We start from the raw sequence: 17,900 nt of genomic DNA on the forward strand, positions 1-17,900 counted from the left end.
CCCCATTTTTTTTTTTTTTTTTTTTTTTTTTTTTTTTTGAGACGCAGTCTCACTCTGCTGCCCAGGCTGGAGTGCAGTGGCCGGATCTCAGCTCACTGCAAGCTCCGCCTCCCGGGTTCACGCCATTCTCCTGCCTCAGCCTCCCGAGTAGCTGGGACTACAGGCGCCGCCACCTCACCCGGCTAATTTTTTTTTTGTATTTTTTAGTAGAGACGGGGTTTCACCATGTCAGCCAGGATGGTCTCGATCTCCTGACCTCGTGATCCACCCGTCTCGGCCTCCCAAAGTGCTGGGATTACAAGCTTGAGCCACCGCGCCCGGCCTCCTTCCAGTTTTTTTTAAAGGGCCTGGGAAACATTGGCATTAACCCTTCTTTCAAGGTTTGGTAGAATTCACCAGTGAAGCCATCCAATCCTGACCTCTCGTTGTTGAGAGGATCTTAATTACTGATTCTATCTCTTTATTTATCATTGGCCTGTTCAGATTTTCTATTTCTTTATGATTTAGTCTTAGTAGGTGGTATATGTCTCAGAATTTATCCTTCTAAGTTATTCACCTTGTTGGCATATAATTATTTATAGTAGTCTCTTAGGATCCTTTTTGTTTCTGTCATATCAGTTGTAATCTCTCTGCTTTCATTTCCGATTGTTTCAGCCTTTGACTCTTTTCTCATAGTCTAGCTAAATGTTTTTCGATTTTATTTATCTTTTCAGAAACCCAACTCTTAGTTTCATTGATCTTTCTGTTGTTTTTCTAGTTTCATTTCATTTATTTCTGCTATAATCTTTATTACTGTTTTCCTTCTGCTAATTTTGGGCTTAGTTTTTTTTTTTCTAGTTCTTTGAGGAGCTAAAGTTTCTAAAGTTACGTTGTTTATTTGAGATCTTTGTTTTTTCACGGTCACTATAAACTTTCCTCTTAGAACTGTTTTTGCTGCACCCAAAAGTTTTGATATGTTGTTTCCATTTTTGTTTGTATTAATATGTATTTTTATTTTCCCTTTCAATTTCTTCCTCGATGGTTGTTCAAGAGTGAGTTTAGAGGTGCATTGTTTAATTTCCACATATTTGTGAATTTTTCAATTTTCTTCTGCAATTTCTAGTTTTATACTATTTTGATCAGAAAGATAACGTGATATAATTTCACTCTTCTTAAATTTGTTAAGACTTGTTTTGTGGCATAATATATGTTCTATCCTGGAGAAGATTCTATGTGCTCTTGAGAAGAATGTGCATTCTCCTGCTGTTGGTAGAATGTTCCGTACATGTCTGTTGGGTCCATTTGGTCTATGTGTTGTTCAAGTCCGCTATTCCTTACGGATTTTCTGTCCGGATGATCTCTCTACTGTTAGTTAGATTGGGGTACTGAAGGCCCCTACTATTATTGTAATGCTATCTATTTTTACCTTCAGTTCTGTCAATGCTTGCTTTATATATTTAGGTGCTCCAATTTTGGGTGCATATGTATTTATAATTATTATATTCTCTGATGAATTGATTCCTTTATCATCATATAATAATTTTCTTTGTCTCTTATGACTGTTTCTGACTTAAAGTCTATTTTAAGTATATTCACCTCTACTCTTTTTTGGTTACCATTTACATGGATTTTTTTTTTTCACTTTTTTTTTTTTTTTTTTTTTGGAGATTATGTCTTACTTTGTCACCCAGGCTGAAGTGCCGTGGCATGATCTCGGCTCACTGCAGCCTCTGCCTCCTGGGTTCAAGTGATTCTCCTGCCTCGCCTCCCAAGTAGCTGGGATTACAGGCACCCACCACCATGCCCAGTTAATTTTTGTATTTTTAGTAGAGACAGGGTTTCATCATATTGGCCAGGCTGGTCTCAAACTCCTGACCTCAGGTGATCCGCCCACCTTGGCCTCCCAAAGTGCTGGGATTACAGGCATGAGCCACCGTGCCCAGCCTTGGCTTTTTTCTCTTTCAACCTGTGTTCATCCTTAAAGCTAAAATGAGTCTCTGATAGGCAATGTATAGTTGATCTTGTTTTTAATCCATTCAGCCCTTCAATGTCTTTTGATTAGAGAATTTAATCTATTTACTTTTAAAATGATTATTGATAGTTAAGAACTTACTGTTAGTTGTTTCTGTTTTTTAGTTCCTTTTTTCCTTTCTTCCTCTCTAGATGTCCTCATTTGCGATTTGACAATTTTTTGAGGTGGTAGGCTTTGATTCCTTTCTCTTTGTACTTTGTGTGTCTACTACAGTTTTTATCTTTGTGATTTCCATGAGGCTTACATAAAACATATTATAGCTATAATAGTCTATTTTAAGCTGATAACAAGTTTTGATTGAATTTAAAAATCTACATTTTTTACTTCTGTTTTCCATATTTTATGTTATTGATATTACAATTTATAACTTTTATGTTGTATCTCTATTAACAAATTATTGTAGCCATAGTTATTTTTACTATTTTGTCTTTTCACTTTATACCAGAATTAAAAGTGATTTATATGCCACCATTACAATATTGGGTTATTCTGATTTTAACTATATTCTTACCATTATTAGTGAGTTTTATACTTTAAAAGTTTTCATATTGCTAATTCATATCCTTTTGTTTCAACTTGGAGAACTCTGTTTGGTATTTCTTGTAAGGAAGATCTAATTATAACGAACTTTCGTTTGGGAAAATCTTTTTGTCATCGTAATTTCTGAAGGACAATTTTAGCAGATATATAATCTTGGTTGGCAGAGCTGTTTGTTTGTTTTTTCCTTTCAGCACTCTGAATATATCCTCACTGTCTCCTCACCTGCAAGGTTTCTGCCAAGAAATGCACTTATAATCTCATAGAGTTTCCTTTGTCTATGAAGAGTCACTTTTCTCTTGTTGCATTGAAAGTTCTCTCTTTGTATTTGACTTTTGACAATTTGATTTTAATGTATCTCAGTGAAGAGCTCTTAAGGTTCAGTCTATTCGGGGATACTTGGGCATCATGGACCTGGAGGTTGAATTTCCTTCTCAAAATTTTAAAGTTTTTTGTCATTATTTCTCTAAACAAGTTTTCTGCCTCTTTCTCTTTCTCTACTCCTTCTTTGACTCTCATAATGCATATATTGGTTCACTTGATGGTATCCCATAAGTCTTGTAGGCTTTCTTTATACTTGTTTATTCTTTTATGTGTGTGTGTGTGTGTGTGTGTGTGCGCGCGCCTCTAACTAGATAATTTCAAATGACTTGTATCTGAGCTTACTAATTCTTTCTTCTGCATGACTGAGTCTGTTGTTGAAGCTCTCTGTTGATTTTTTTCAGTTCAGTTCATTGTATTCTTCAGTGCCAGGATTTTTTTTATAGTTTTTATATCTTTATCAAACTTCTAATTTTATGCATTTATTATTTTTCTGCTTTCATTTAGTTATCTATTTCTTTTGTAGCTCATTAACTTTAAGATGATTATTTTGAATTCTTTGTCAAGCAGTCCATGGATCTCCGTTTCTTTAGGGTTGGTTACTGGTGTTAGTTTATTTTGGCAGTGTCATTTTTGCCTGATTCTTCATAATTCATGTAGCTCCTTGGATTAAAGGAGCAGACACCTCTTCTAGTCTTTTCCATCTTGTTCTGGCAGGTAAAGACTTTCTCCCGGCTGATGAGACTATCTCTGGGATCATATTCTACTATCTTGCTGATGTCACACCCCTTAATATAAATGTTTTATATCACAGTTTCTATAGGTCAGAAGTCTGGGTACAACATGACTAGGTTTTCTGTTCAGGGTCTCACTGGGCTGAAATCAAGGCATTTACCAGGGCACCACCCTCATCTAGAGCTTGAAATCTTTTTCTAAGCTCACTGGTTGTTGCCAGAATTCATTTCCTTGCATCTGGAAGACTGAAGTAGCCATTTCCTTGTTGGCCCTCAGCTGAGGGATGCTCTGAGAGTCCTAAAGGCCACCCACATTCCTTGTCACATAGCTCCCTTTGCCTTCAATCAGAAACAGCATGCTACATCCTTCTCATACTTCAAACCTGTGACCAAAAAGAGAAAACTATCTGCTTTTAAAGGAATCATGTGATTAGGTCAGACCACTCTGATAATTTTTCTGAAGGTCAACTGTGCCATTTAACATAACCTAATCGTGGGAGTAAAATCCAACACATTCATAGTCGTGAGATTATCCAGGGTATGCAGTACAGCAGAAGCAGGAAATCTGGGGATCATCTTAGAATTCTGCCTACCACATTATTCTGTGTTTCCCTTATGAAGTTGTTCACATTCGTTAAAGGAAGCTGCTTATCAGAACCAACAAACATTATGTCTACTCAGTGCTAGGCCCTATGGAAGATATAAAATGTACATAGGAATAAACCCATCTCTGACCCTTTACAGTTTTCAAAGCACTTTTATAGCTGTGATCTCGTTTTCTCTTTTAAAAACCAAAAACAGTTTTACCACGTTTTCATTTTATAGGTAAAGAAAATGGCAGATAGAGAGGTTAAAAGATTAACGTGAGGCAACAAACCCAGTGGCTTGGAAGCTGGGACTTTTGACTCAAGAATGAGATCCTCTAGCTCTAAAACCAGGGCTCTCCCTGTGGCATAGTTTCATTGTCAAGAATCTTGTCACTGGGAAAAGTGAGACACAGCTGAAGATTAGGAGGAAATGTCATAGTGGTGCTATTATTATTATTATTATTATTATTATTATTATTGAGACAGGGTCTCACTCCTGTCACCCAGGATGGAGTACAGTGATGCAGTCTCTGCTTACCACAGCCTCTACCTCCTAGGCTCAGGTGATCCTCCCACCTCAGCCTCCCTAGTAGCTGGGACTACAGGCATGTGCCACCACACCTGGCTAATTTTTTTGTATTTTTAGTAGATATGGGTTTCACCACATTACCCAGGCTGGTCTCGAATTCCTGGGCTCAAGCAGTCCACCCACCTCACCCTTCCGAAGTGCTAGGATTACAGGCATGAGCCATCACACCCGGCCAGTGATGCTTTTAAATGAAGCTTAAGTTCAAGGGCAGTATGGGGCTAGGGTAGCTTGGAATACATGTTGGGGAGATAGGTATCAGTTATGCAGAGTGGGAGAAAAAGAGTGTTGCAGTCAGTGGGGCACAGTTTGAGCAAAGACAGGAACAAGCAAAGTGTGTTGTGGGAGCATGGGGAAACCTGTCAAAGGGTTAATCAATGAGTGTTGACAATTTGGTCAGGGAGGTGGCTGAGTAATGGGAAACCTTGTGAGAGAGACCCAGGAATTTGCTGTGTGATGTCAGACATTAGGGACCTTTTGTGCTTTTTTAGATGGAGAGAGATTTAAAATAGCAGTTTTACAATGGAGAGTTGGAGAGTCACATAGTCATGCATTCACTCAGCAATGTCAGGTCTGAATGTACATCCGAGGTTCATTAATGCCTTATATAGTGAATTTAGTGGGTTTTGACCAGCATGTAAAATATAGACTTAAATGGACTTGAATATATTAAAGGACATAGGATATAAGAGTAACAAGTCCTATTTCATAAAATAGTTCCAATTTGTGTGTGTTTGTATGTGTGCATACATATTTTGTGTTTTGTGTAGTATGATGATATAAAATAAATTATGTATTTATTTTTTGGAAGCAGTCTCGCTCTGTCACTCAGACTGGAGTGCAAGGGCACAATAATGGCTCACTGCATCCTTGCCCTCCTGGGTTCATGGGATCCTCCCGCTTCAGCCTTCCAAGTAGCTGGAACCACAATCTTGCACCACCATGCCCAGCTAACTTTTTAATCTTTTTTTTTTTTTGGTAGAGATGGGGCCCCACTGTGTCACCCAGTTAGGTCATGATCTCCTGGCCTCAAGCAGTTCTCCTGCCTCAGCATCCCAAAGTGCTGAGATTACAGGCATGAGCCACTACACTTGGCCTAAAATATATTTCTTAGTGTGGGTTGCAGTAAAAAGTTTGAAAAATACTACCCAGAAAAACCCTTGTACATGTGTGCACAGAGACGAGTATAATAATGTTGCTAGCAGCACTGTTTATTATCACCAATAATTGGAAACATTCTCAATCTCCATCCCCAGGAGAATAGGTAAGTAAGTTGTGGCTATGCATGTAATGAAGTACAGAGTAACACTTTAAAAACAGGAAAACTAGAGCCACATGTGTCATCAGGGACACAAAGAAGAAATCAACTGTGAAAGAAAGATGGTTTCTGATTTATAAATGTATTATATCGTTTATAGAAACTTTTTAAAAATGTAAAACAATACCATCAATCATTTCCAGATCTATATATATCAGTAGGAATATAAATATGCCTGAAAATTATGAATGCCAAATTGAATATAGCAGTTATGGCTGATGATGGAGAGAGGGGAATGGAGTCGAAGGAAGAACGTTCAGTCATATCTGTTGGGTTAAGACAAATCTGGGTGATGGAAACCCAAGTGTTTGTGGTGTCATTCCCTATCTTTGCCTGAAGACTTGAAATATTCTGTAATATATTTGTTCACAGCAGAATTTCAGAACAGAATGAGCCAGTGCTGGACCAAGACTGATTTGGCAACTTGTAATAATGTAGTTTTGAGGCCATGTGGACCTGGACTAGGTTGATGATAGGAATAGGCTGTTTTCATTATGCAGCCATAAAAAGGAACATGATCATGTCCTTTGCAGGGACATGGAGGGAGCTGGAGGCCATTATCCTCAGCAAACTAACCCAGGAACAGAAAACCAAATACTGCATGTTCTCGCTTATAAGTGGTACCTGAATGATGAGAACACATGGACACATGGTAGGGAACAACTGGGGACTGTCAGGGGGGTGGGTGGGGGGATGGAGAGCATCAGAAAGAATAGCTAATGGATGCTGGGCTTAATACCAGGGTGATAGGATGATCACCGTGGAACATGTTTACCTGTGTAACAAACCTGCACATCCTGCACATGTACCCTGAACTTAAAAGTTGAAGAAGGGCCAGGCACGATGGCTCACGCTTGTAATCCCAGCACTTTGGGAGGCCGAGGCAGGTGGATCATGAAGTCAGGAGATCGAGACCATCCTGGCTAACACGGTGAAATCCCTTCTCTACTAAAAATACAAAAAAATTTAGCTGGGCGAGGTGGCGGGTGCCTGTAGTCCCGGCTACTTGGGAGGCTGAGGCAGGAGAATGGCGTGAACCCAGGAGGCAGAGCTTGCAGTGAGCCGAGATCATGCCACTGCACTCCAGCCTGGGCAACAGAGCAAGACTCCATCTCAAAAAAAAAGTTGAAGAAAAAAAAAGAATAGGCCATTCTCATATGACAATGTGTATGATAACAGTAATGACAATATCTTGTGTTGTGAAAGGGCTTTTCAAAATAGAAAAGCACTTCTATAGACTTCCTCTTACCTATTGTCACAAAATGGGCGAGGCAATTGTTTATTATTATGAACCTCAGAAAGCTGGAATTTGGAGAAAGTCGTTGACTGAAGGTAAGACAGTAGTGTGTGGTGGAGTTGGGAATTGAACCTGGCTGTCCATGGCTTTTCTAACCTTTCAAGGCTGCCCTGTTGTACCTACCTTTGGTCTAAGCTCAAGTGTCATTCTTTTCATCTCTTTCTGTTTTCCGTTTATGTGTGTCACAAACACATAACTATGTGATAAGATTTTGATTGCTCAGACAGCTTCAGTTCTCACATGGCAAGAGCATTGCTCTACTCAACCTCTTGGCTGATTCCCTTCTGCAAGGTAGAGGAGCAGGTCATCCCCTGGGCTTCCCCATCACACATGTGGCATGCTCCATGTGTGACAGATGGCACTGAAAGGGAGAGTTCAAGGACAAACACCTGGTGAATTCACGCTGGTGGAGCTCCAGGGGATGTCAGAGGGCAGCTCTTGGGAGTGTGAGCCCAGTATAACCTTCTGCAAGAATGTTTGCAACCAGCCTATTTGTGGGAGAGATGTTTAGACTGGGGCCAGATTTTTTTTTAGCAATAAATAAATAAATAAATAAATCCAGATATTTTCCATATACCAAAAACTGAGAAACAAAAAAGTGGGTGTATATCAAAAAGGCGGCAGGTAAATCGCTAAATGGGAATGGTATTGTTCAGAAGTGGTTTCATTATAGAAATAAAGGAAGAAAAGAAGAAGACAAATGTTTGTGGGCCTGATGGGTGACAGGCACCATGTCGTGTTTTCATGAATATTATCTCACGTAATTTTCCCAACCCTATGAGGCAGGTGTTAATGCCCCTCATTTTAAAGATGAGGAAAAGAGAGCTGGGGGATTAGCTTCCTGGCCCAAGGTCACTGGCTAGCATGTGATGCAGCCAGGATTTGAGCAAGGGTTTTACTCCATAGTTTGCAGTGTTTCCTCCATATCACACAGCCGTAACATTGAAAGAGAAAAGAACACACATTTCTAAACCAGCATGTGGTCACCATGGGAAGAAGCAGAGAGGGAATTTGGATCTTTTGGCAGGGAAACCATTTGAGGTTCTTGACAGTTGTTGAGGTGGATGCCCTGTTCCCCCATGTTCCAGCCAGCAGTAAAGCACGTGATGGGCAGGAGCTGCAGGATGCAGTGGCGGGGAGGAGGAGGCTGTTGGCAGCCCCCAGAGCAATCTGAGCATGTGCACAGCCACGTGGCCCTGCTGCCCCAGGAATTGAGCTGTTACTTGTCTGTAGAGGTGCCGGGAGAAGCTGTTTGCCTGGCATGACAAGTTGGAATTCAGAACACATTTTCCCATGGAAACCATGCCCTCCTGAGTAGTTGGGTTCTGGTCTACAGAACAACGACAGAATCGTGTCACTGTTCTATACATGGTGATTGGGTTCCCAGACCTGTCTATAAAAGTGAATCCACTGTGGGCTGGATTCACTTTTATAGATAGGTCTGGGAACCCAATCACCATTTACAGAATGCATTTTGTGAGAAAACATGTTCATAGTTCAGCTTTCAAATGTTTGGAACATAGCCTGCCTCTAGATTGAGGACAGCATACATTAGAATATTGAGCATTGAGGTGTTACAAGTCCTGAGTTTCAGTGCTGACTGAAAAGAGGGGTGAGGAGTAACATTTAGCAAGCAGCCACACGGGCCCCGTGCTGAGTCGACTGTCCTGCCTGCCCTCTCTCATGGCGTTCCAGCTTAGTTCTGTGAGATCAGCAGGAGCATCCTCATTTTAATGCAGAGCAATTGGAATCTCGGAGAGATTCATTCACTTTTCCAAGGATATGCACCTAGCGAAAGTAGAGGTTTGAACCTCAAGTTCTTTCCAGAGAGGGTCAGAGCCAAATCTAAATCAAGTGGAGAAGTGAGCAGAGGTTTCTGTCCTGTCCCCAGCCTTATCTCTTTGTCCATTGTCATAAAAAGAGCCTGTAAGACACCCTCATGGGTGACCTTTTAAGAGCACCCTAAGTCACTGGAGACAGTGTGACAAGGCAGGATGACAGTGCCCTTGTACCAGTTCCTGCCCTTCCCCTGCCTCTCTGCTCATCTCTCTTCTGTCCTCGGTGTTTGGATGCAAATTCTTACTATCAGCTGAGGAATGGTGGCTCATGCCTGTAATCCCAGCACTTTGGGAGGCGAGGCGGGTGGATTACAGGAGCCCAGGAGTTCAAGACCAACCTGGGCAACATGGCAAAACCCTGTCTCTACAGAAAAAAAATGCAAAAATTAGCCAGGCATAGTGGCATGTGCCTGTAGTCCCAGCTACTTGGGAGGCTGAGGTGGGAAGATTGCTTGAGCCCGGGAGGTTGAGGCTGCAGTGAGCCGTGATCACGCCACTGCACTCCAGCCTGGAGAACAGCACAAGACCCTGACCCCCCACCCACCCAAAAAAAATCTTACTACCCAAATCAGTGGCTGTTTGAAATCACTAAGAATGGGGGCTGATGAGAAAGAAGCAAGAGGCAAAAGGTGCCCAGGAACAGGAGGGACATGAGACGGTGGTGAGGTGGGGCAGCTGGACATGAGCTGCACAATGGTGCTGAATGCAGCTCAGCATGAGGGTTGCCTTTTCTGGCCTGGTCCCTCTCTCTGCCCCTTCTGCCCCACAGCCCAGGGATCCACTGGACTCTTATTTCCTTTCACTCCAGTCTATTCCCAAGCCTGGATGGATCTGTTTTTTGTTTGTTTGTTTGTTTGTTTTTTGAGACAGAGTCTCACTCTGTCGCCCAGGCTGAGAAACCACGGGGTTTCACCATGTCAGCCAGGATGGTCTCGATCTCCTGACCTCGTGATCTGCCCGTCTCGGCCTCCCAAAGTGCTGGGATTACAGGCTTGAGCCACCGTGCCTGGCCTTTTTTTTTTTTTTTGAGATGAAGTGTGACTGTTGCCCAAGCTGGAGTTCAATGGCACGATCTCAACTCGCTGCAACCTCCAACTCCCGGGTTCAAGCGATTATCCTGCCTCAACCTCCCCAGTAGCTGAGATTACAGGCGTGTGCCACCACGCCCGGCCAATTTTTGTATTTAGTAGAGATGGGGTTTCACCATGTTGGCCAGGCTGGTCTTGAACTCCTGACCTCGTGATCCACCCACCTCGGCCTCCCCTCTTAGTAGCTGGGATTTTTGCCCTCTGTGAGCCAGCCTCTGCCCAAGCTCCAGAGTATCCAGCCCGACCCAGGGGTGCCCAGGTGATCCAGGCTTCCCAAATCAAAGAGGCTCCCCACATTGCCTTAGGTGGAGACCTTAGGCCTCCTCCCTGCGGTCTCAACTGCTTCCCAGGCTTCCGCAGCAGACATGGGAAAGCTGTGCTCCAGATTGCTGGTGCTCAGACCTCCATTTATCTAACAAGCATTAACCCATTTCCTACCCCATGTCAGTATTGTGTGATGTGCATGAAGGAAAATAAGATACAGTCTTGGTCTGGAGGACTTCCTAGTCGAGAAAGAGAGACAGAAGTTAACAAAGTATATTTTATGCATGAGGGATATACAAGAAGCTCAGAAGCGGAAATAAGTGAGGAGCTGAGTATCCCTTGGGAGAGAGGGATTGGGGGAGGCTTCTCTGAAGAGGTGGCATCTGAGCTAGGTGTCGAAGAAGGAGGAAGCATTTGCCAGCTATCTGGCGGGTCGATCAATCCCAGTGGTGGGAACTGAGTGGTGATAATAGTGTAAACAAGAAAAGTTTGGCATAGAGGACAAAGATGAGCTGAGTTTGAAAAGTCAGCTAGGTTCTTACTAAACTAAATGTATGAGCTTCTCTCTCTAATCAGATTTGGATTGGAAGCTATCTTCTACACAGGTAATGGGTGATGGCTGGAAAGGTACTATGGGTGGACAGGCCTGGAAGTCAGACACTGTGAATCCTAAAGATTTGTTTTAACAAGCTGATATGGTTTGGCTGTGTCCCCATCCAAATCTCAACTCGAATTGTATCTCCCAGAATTCCCATGTGTTGTGGAGGGACCCAGGGGGAGGTAATTGAATCATGGGGGCTAGCCTTTCCCGTACTAGTCTCATGATAGTTAATAAGTCTCACGAGATCTGATGGGTTTATTAGAGGTTTCCACTTTTGCTTCTTCCTCATTTTTCTCTTGCCACCACCATGTAAGAAGTGCCTTTCACCTCCTGCCATGATTCTGAGGCCTCCCCAGCCATGTGGAACTGTAAGTCCAATTAAACCTCTTTTTGTTCCCAGTTTCTAATATGTCTTTATCAGCAACTTGAAAACAAAGTAATACACAAGCCATATGTTCAGAACTTTGGAAGTTCAAAGGGCCTAAAATTGCATATGTGTGTATGCAAGTCCAGGGGATGCAGATTGTATTTCCAAAGAGTCCTGTTAAGTGGAGAACATTCTCCCTTGAATTATTGAGCAGAAGACTCCCCCAACTCCATCACCCCAAGATCTGCTAATTCAATGCCCTCTATTTAAAGATGGTAGCTACTGTTATACCTATTCCACAGATGAGGAAACCAAGACCCAAAGAAGCTAAGAAACTTGCCCAATGTCTGCATAAGTGACAGAGGGATTTGCGCCTGTGTTTTTGTTAACTATGCACATCGATTTGAGTGAGAGAGATGGCACAGCTTTTCACTGGTGACCGTTTCAGCATCTCCTAACCGTTAAAGTCAGGACATGCATCTTCCATCCTACCTCACGGTTGCTTCTTTTCCAGCAAAAGTTCAGTTTTGTTTGTTTTGTATTTTTAAAATCACAACCAGTATGTCCTTGAGGTATTCCTTGTTTATGTGTTTTTATCTTGTGAGTATTTGTTTCATCCTTTATTAAAAACATGTCTTTAGAGGAATCACTGTGTCTGTGGTGGTTGAGTGAAATGTTGGGGTGACTTCTATTTTGCTGACTGATTTGAGGGGACAGTGGCCTTCCACAAATGATACAGTGTGTGTCACCCTTCTGTGGGGAGGAATGCAGTCAGATCGTGACATTGTTGTGGTTTTCTCTCTTTCTTCCTCTTCTCCAAGTACAAACACAAGATAATTATCCAAAGGCCTTTTTTTATGAAAGTCTTCGACCACATTCCAGAAGTGGCCATCTGTTTTTCTGATGCACTAAATGCATCATGCATCATCTTCCAGAAGGTGCTCTGAAAGCTTATTGCTAAGAGTTTTGTATTTTATAAACTTTGTTACCCTTCAAATTGTCCATAGTATCAACCTAAGACTGACACCATGGGGACAGAATAAGGTATTAGTTCTATCTAGTTACTCCAGATTGAGTCACTTGTGGGAACTCTTTGAATTCTAAGGTTTCCTGGTGTGGACGGGGCCTAGGTTGATCCTAAAGACAAAAATCTTTAGGCTTAATTCGGCCAAACTCTTAATGATAGAGCAACCTTCTGTTTGTTTCCCCTTCTACATGGTAGGGTTAGAATCCTGCAGGCCTCCTGGCTGGGGAGCGCAGCTCTGTTTTGGAGAGAGCAGAAGCATGTAGCAGCAGAGGGAGGTGGAAGAGTGGCAGTGGTTTGTCGGGCCCCTAGGTGACCCTGGTTCTCCTGGCTAGGAATGCTGTTGTTTAAGAGCGGCAGCCAGAGAGAGGGTGTGGGGAAGAAGGAAAGCAGCCAAGGAACATTGAAGCCACAAGCTTTAGGGAACAGGGCTGGGTGAGGCAAAGAGGAACTCTTGCTAAACCAAAATATTTAACTAGATTTCACTTTTTTCTGTCAGTCCAAATTATTTGTTTGAAAGTTTCACTTTGAAGTTGTTTCTTTTCTTATTGTTCCAAAAAATATTGTTCTTTTAATCTTGTTTTTGGGTGGGGCCATTGACCATTTCGATTATTTCTAAATTATAGCGTTAAATTTCTCAAATTCCTGGAGATGTTTTCTGTCACAGGCCTTCCTTGGTGCTACCCAGAATCTCCTGTCTCCAGTAGGCAAGAATATGTGTAAGAACAGCCTGGCTGAACCTGACAATTTGACTCTTTAGCAATTGATATGTATTACACCTTGCAAATTTTCAGAGATTCAGAAAGTTGCTAAATAGGTATAGGAACACACACGTGCGCACACACACACACACAGATATATGTGTGTATATGTATCAAAATACGCATGTGGTAACATATATATTATAAATGCAGCTCTTTTAGACTTCTTTACTTAGTGCTTATGCCAGCTATTTCTATAGACAACATACATTATGAAAGGCATAATAACAGAGGTCATTTTAAGGATCATTAGACTTAAAGAAAAAGCTTTTTACCAAAAAGCATGTATACAAAGAAAGCACTCTTAATATTTCATTTGAAAGAACAGGAGGAGAAGACTCCTGGTCAAACTACCTAGTTCTGATGACTTAGTTTCTCTTGCATATGTCCCACCCTCAAGTATTGGATGACACTGACGAATTTTTAACAAGCTCAACGCCCTATGTGAGAAGTGTCTCTTCCCTCTGTGGCCTCCTAGGGTGGGAAAGCAGATCCCTTCTCGTCCCCAGGCGTGGCTTCCAAGCTGCCAGGACCCTGCGATGCGTGTCTCCTCAGGGAACACTTCTGTGTCAGGCCCAAAGGAAGTGAGTTCAGGCACTCCCTTGACTTGCTTTTCATTTCTCCCTCAGATGTTTAGTGAGCACCAGACATTTAGTGAGCACTTTCTATGGGCCCAGTCCTGTGCTGGGGCCTAGGATCACCCAGATGAATAAGTCATGGTTCAGGCCTTCAAGGTGCTCCCAGGCTGTCAGGGGAACAAGAAGTGTTCCTAGTGCAGGCTAAGCTGAGCAAAGAGGACAGGTGGAGAGATGGAAGCCGGGCTGTCTTGGTGGGCAGAGTCCTGGGGGTTAGGAAAGTCTTCACTGAGCCGGTTGTTTTAAAGTTAGACCTTGAAAGACTGCTAAGAATTGGTCAAGAAGATGAGCCTTTCTTCCAGGCCAAGGTAGAAAGAGCGAGTACCAAGGGCAGAAGGTATCCAGCCCATGATACATTTGAAGAATGCTAGTTTGACTAGAGTGGCGACATCATGACATTTTAAAAGTCAAACAAGAGACATCCCAAAGGCCACGAGTTTGACCTTTCGACTATAGGCATTGATGGGTACTGAGACGAGGAAGGCCAGGAAGTATACGTGATATCAAGTATAAATACACTAGAGGATTCATTGTAAAGGCCAGGATTTGACTGAAGGTTGGGGAGAAGGGTCCCTCGTTTTGCAGAGTTCATTTCTCCATTATCTGCTACACTGTCTTTGTGCCCCACCCTGTGCTTTGGGCTGGAATTTTCCACAGTTCTTACTGTTTCTCTTAGGTGTTTTTTGTTTTGTTTTTGTTTTTGTTTTGAGACAGGGTCTCACTCTGTAGCCCAGTCTGTAGTGCGAGATCATAGCTCAGTGCTGCCCCAATCTCCTGGGCTCAGGTGATCCTCCTGCTGCAGCCTCCCTATTAGCTGGGACTACAGGCACATACCACCCCACCTAGCTAATTTTTGTATTTTTTGTAGAGACAGGATTTCACCCTGTTGCCCAGGCTGGTCTCAAACTCCTGGGCTCAAGCAGCCCTCCCACCTCCATCTCCCAAAGTGCTGGGATTACAAGTGTGAGCCACCGCATCTGGCCAGAACTTATTTTTTAAAGATTGACAAAGGCATGTGTCACTTACGTTAGGAACACCCCAGCTTAAGTCCTGCCCACTTCATGACAACTTTTTCAACTACTCCAATTTGCTCTGACCTTTTTTTCCTCCTCTGAACTCCACTTGCACTACTGTCGGTATTTAAAGTTAGGACCACTTGAAAAACCTTAGTAAAACCGTAAATGTTATTAGGTACAAGAATTTCATGTGACTTAGTTCTGTCTCCCAAGCTAAATTGTAAATCTTTGAGACTATGTTTTATATTTCTTTTGAATCCAATCTATTATCTCTAGCACGGTGTAATGCTGGTTACACAGTATGTACAAGATAAATATTTGATTGATTTGCCCTATTTTTTTTCCATCCAAGTAGAAATACGGATGCTTGTCCCCTGTGGAGAGTCCAAGTCCTCTGAGCTGACATCATACATGGAGCCTACTTCCCATCAAACTATTTCTTCACATTGTCACATACTCATGAGTCCCTGATATGCCTGGCCCTATTCATCCACATCATAATGCTTTCTCTTTGCTCCTAGATTTAAGGTTCAAAACGAGGCAAACTGTTGTTCTAACCAGACCTTAGCCACCCGTGAGGTCATAGAAATGCTATGGAGTATCTCAAGGGTAGAAAGGCCCTTAAACCAGGAACCCTGCCCAAATAGTAATGCAGGCTAATTACATGCCATCAAGCCCGTGGTATGTGCTCCCCTGGCAAGGCCCTGCTCCATTTTCTTCATAAAACCTGATGAGGAGCATTTTATAAAGTAAGAGCTGTTCCATTCTGCTGCTCAGCTGCTCCAGTGGACTCTGGCAGTGGGCCAGGAGGAATGTGTGTGCATTCAAGGGCAAATGTCATCTCTCTGCATTGTGTGGAGAGGCCCACTTTGAGCCCATACACTGGGAGCCCCATAAAGCCCCAGTGTCTTCCCCACGCTGCCCCCCGGTATGGGAAGCTCCTTTCCAGCTGCAGAGCCACAGATCTTTTCACCGAGAGGCACTTTGGCTCTCTGTTTGACCGTAAGCTCTCACATCTCAAATTCTAAAACATCCAGGCGCGGTTAGTGTCATCTTTCTGTTATGACTCCATCTGGTGAAAGCCTATTTCACTTTCCTTCCAAAGTGACTGATTTTGAGCAGCCAAAGCATTTCTTTTTTAAGACTAAAACAGCAATTAAGATTTTATAGCAGCGTGCCTTGGGGAAATGCTACTAATTAGCTATAGTCAATACTGTGAATTAGTGTTCTGTGCAAGACTGTTACTCACACAGAAAGCTCTGTCTGTTTTTCGAAGTCTTGTTCTCTTCCTGGAGTACCTGCCTTCTAGTCTTTGAATGGTCAAATCTTACCATCTTTACTAGCTCAGGTACCATCTCCTCCAGGAAGCCTTCTCTGATTTCTGCTATACTCCTCTTCTGAATTCCCATAGGTTTTGTTTGCTCTTCTCTTGGAACTCTTTTCATTGTCTTCTTTGTCTTAATACATGACTTTTACTCTTCTGTAAGATCCTTGAGGGAAGAATCTGTGTCTGAATCATCATAAGCCCCACAGTACCTGGGATAGTATCTTACATATATACGGCACTTTCTAAATACCTAAAGTAGAAAAAGAATGATTGGGAATTATTAATGACACCCAACCATTTTCAGTGACCCCCAAAACTGGTTCATGTTATGCAATGATGATGACAATGACAATTAAAGTAGTAGCAATGGCCATCATTAACTGAACACTTGCTACATTCTAGACACTACATTCTGCATTTCACCTGCATTATCTCAGTTAATCCCCTATTATCATGCTTTTTTTTTTTTTTTTTTTTTTGAGACAGGGTCTTGCTCTGTCACCCAGGCTGGACTGGAGTGCTATGGCGCAATCTCAGCTCGCTGCAACCTCCACCTCTCGGGTTCAAACGATTCTCCTACCTCAGCCTCCTGAGTAGCTGGAGGCACACACCACCATGCCTGGATAATTTTTGTATTTTTAGTAGATACGAGATTTCACCATGTTGGTCAGGCTGGTCTCAAACTCCTGACCTCAGTGATCCACCTGTCTCAGCCTCCCAAAGTGTTGGGATTACAGGTGTGAGCCACCACACCCAGCCTATCATGCCTACCTTAAAGATGAGGACATTTGGTTTTGGTGAGAATAAATAACTTACCCAACAACCCATGAGATAATTAAATGATAAAATGAGTGCATGTTGGAAGCAAGATGTGAGTCCAGGCTCATGTGATGACAGAGCAAGAGCCATTACCATTCTGTTCTACTAAAGACTATCATTTAACAATTCTTGCTGTGTGTGAGAGCAGATCCTCTCCCTTTATTGCCTCAAGGATTGGCTGGGGGTAGTGGGGAGAATTGATACATTTGTGAAATCAACCTAGAATGAAAGCCTTTAGCAGCTAGAGAAAGCACTCCAAACAGCTACTCTCATACCCACTCCAGGGGTTGCCCTCTGTGGCCTCCATGGCACTTCCAAGACGAGGGAGTGGAAAACCGGGTGAGCATGTCCAGGCTGCCGGACTTTGCAAGGCATTGTCATGGGCCTGCCAAGACTCTGCTCATGTTGGCTACTTTGTAAATGACTTTAATTACACCAGGATTTGGTGAAAGACTTTGAACTTAATAAAAATGTCAAACTCATTAAGAGTGTTTTCAAGACCAAATAAACTCTGAAGAGGCTGTAATTTTTGATGACTCTAGATTTGTGAATCACAAGGATGTGGAAAAATCTAGCTGCCTGGTACAGAGCTACTGAAATGTCACTATTTATTGCTTCAGTGTCATCTGGTAATGGAAGTTTGGTTGCAAGATCAGAAATCTCTCCTGAAAAATATCAAAGTGCTCTTTTTCTTTACTGTGACAAAGCAGCTGTGTGTGTGAGCAGCCCTGTATGTGCCACAAAGCAAAATCTAGAATAAACACAAGTT

The 17,900-nt window shown here is 42.5% G+C and overlaps 1 protein-coding gene across 1 annotated transcript in view; it reads left to right on the forward strand.

Annotated features, from left to right (window-relative positions):
* THSD4 (thrombospondin type 1 domain containing 4) overlaps positions 1–17,900 on the forward strand; it is a 642,120-nt gene that overhangs the window by 465,594 nt on the left and 158,626 nt on the right. The gene's annotated exons all lie outside the window — the stretch shown is intronic.

Source organism: Theropithecus gelada, chromosome 7a, assembly GCF_003255815.1.
Source record: "Theropithecus gelada isolate Dixy chromosome 7a, Tgel_1.0, whole genome shotgun sequence".
In the NCBI taxonomy this organism is placed as follows: Eukaryota; Metazoa; Chordata; class Mammalia; order Primates; family Cercopithecidae; genus Theropithecus; species Theropithecus gelada.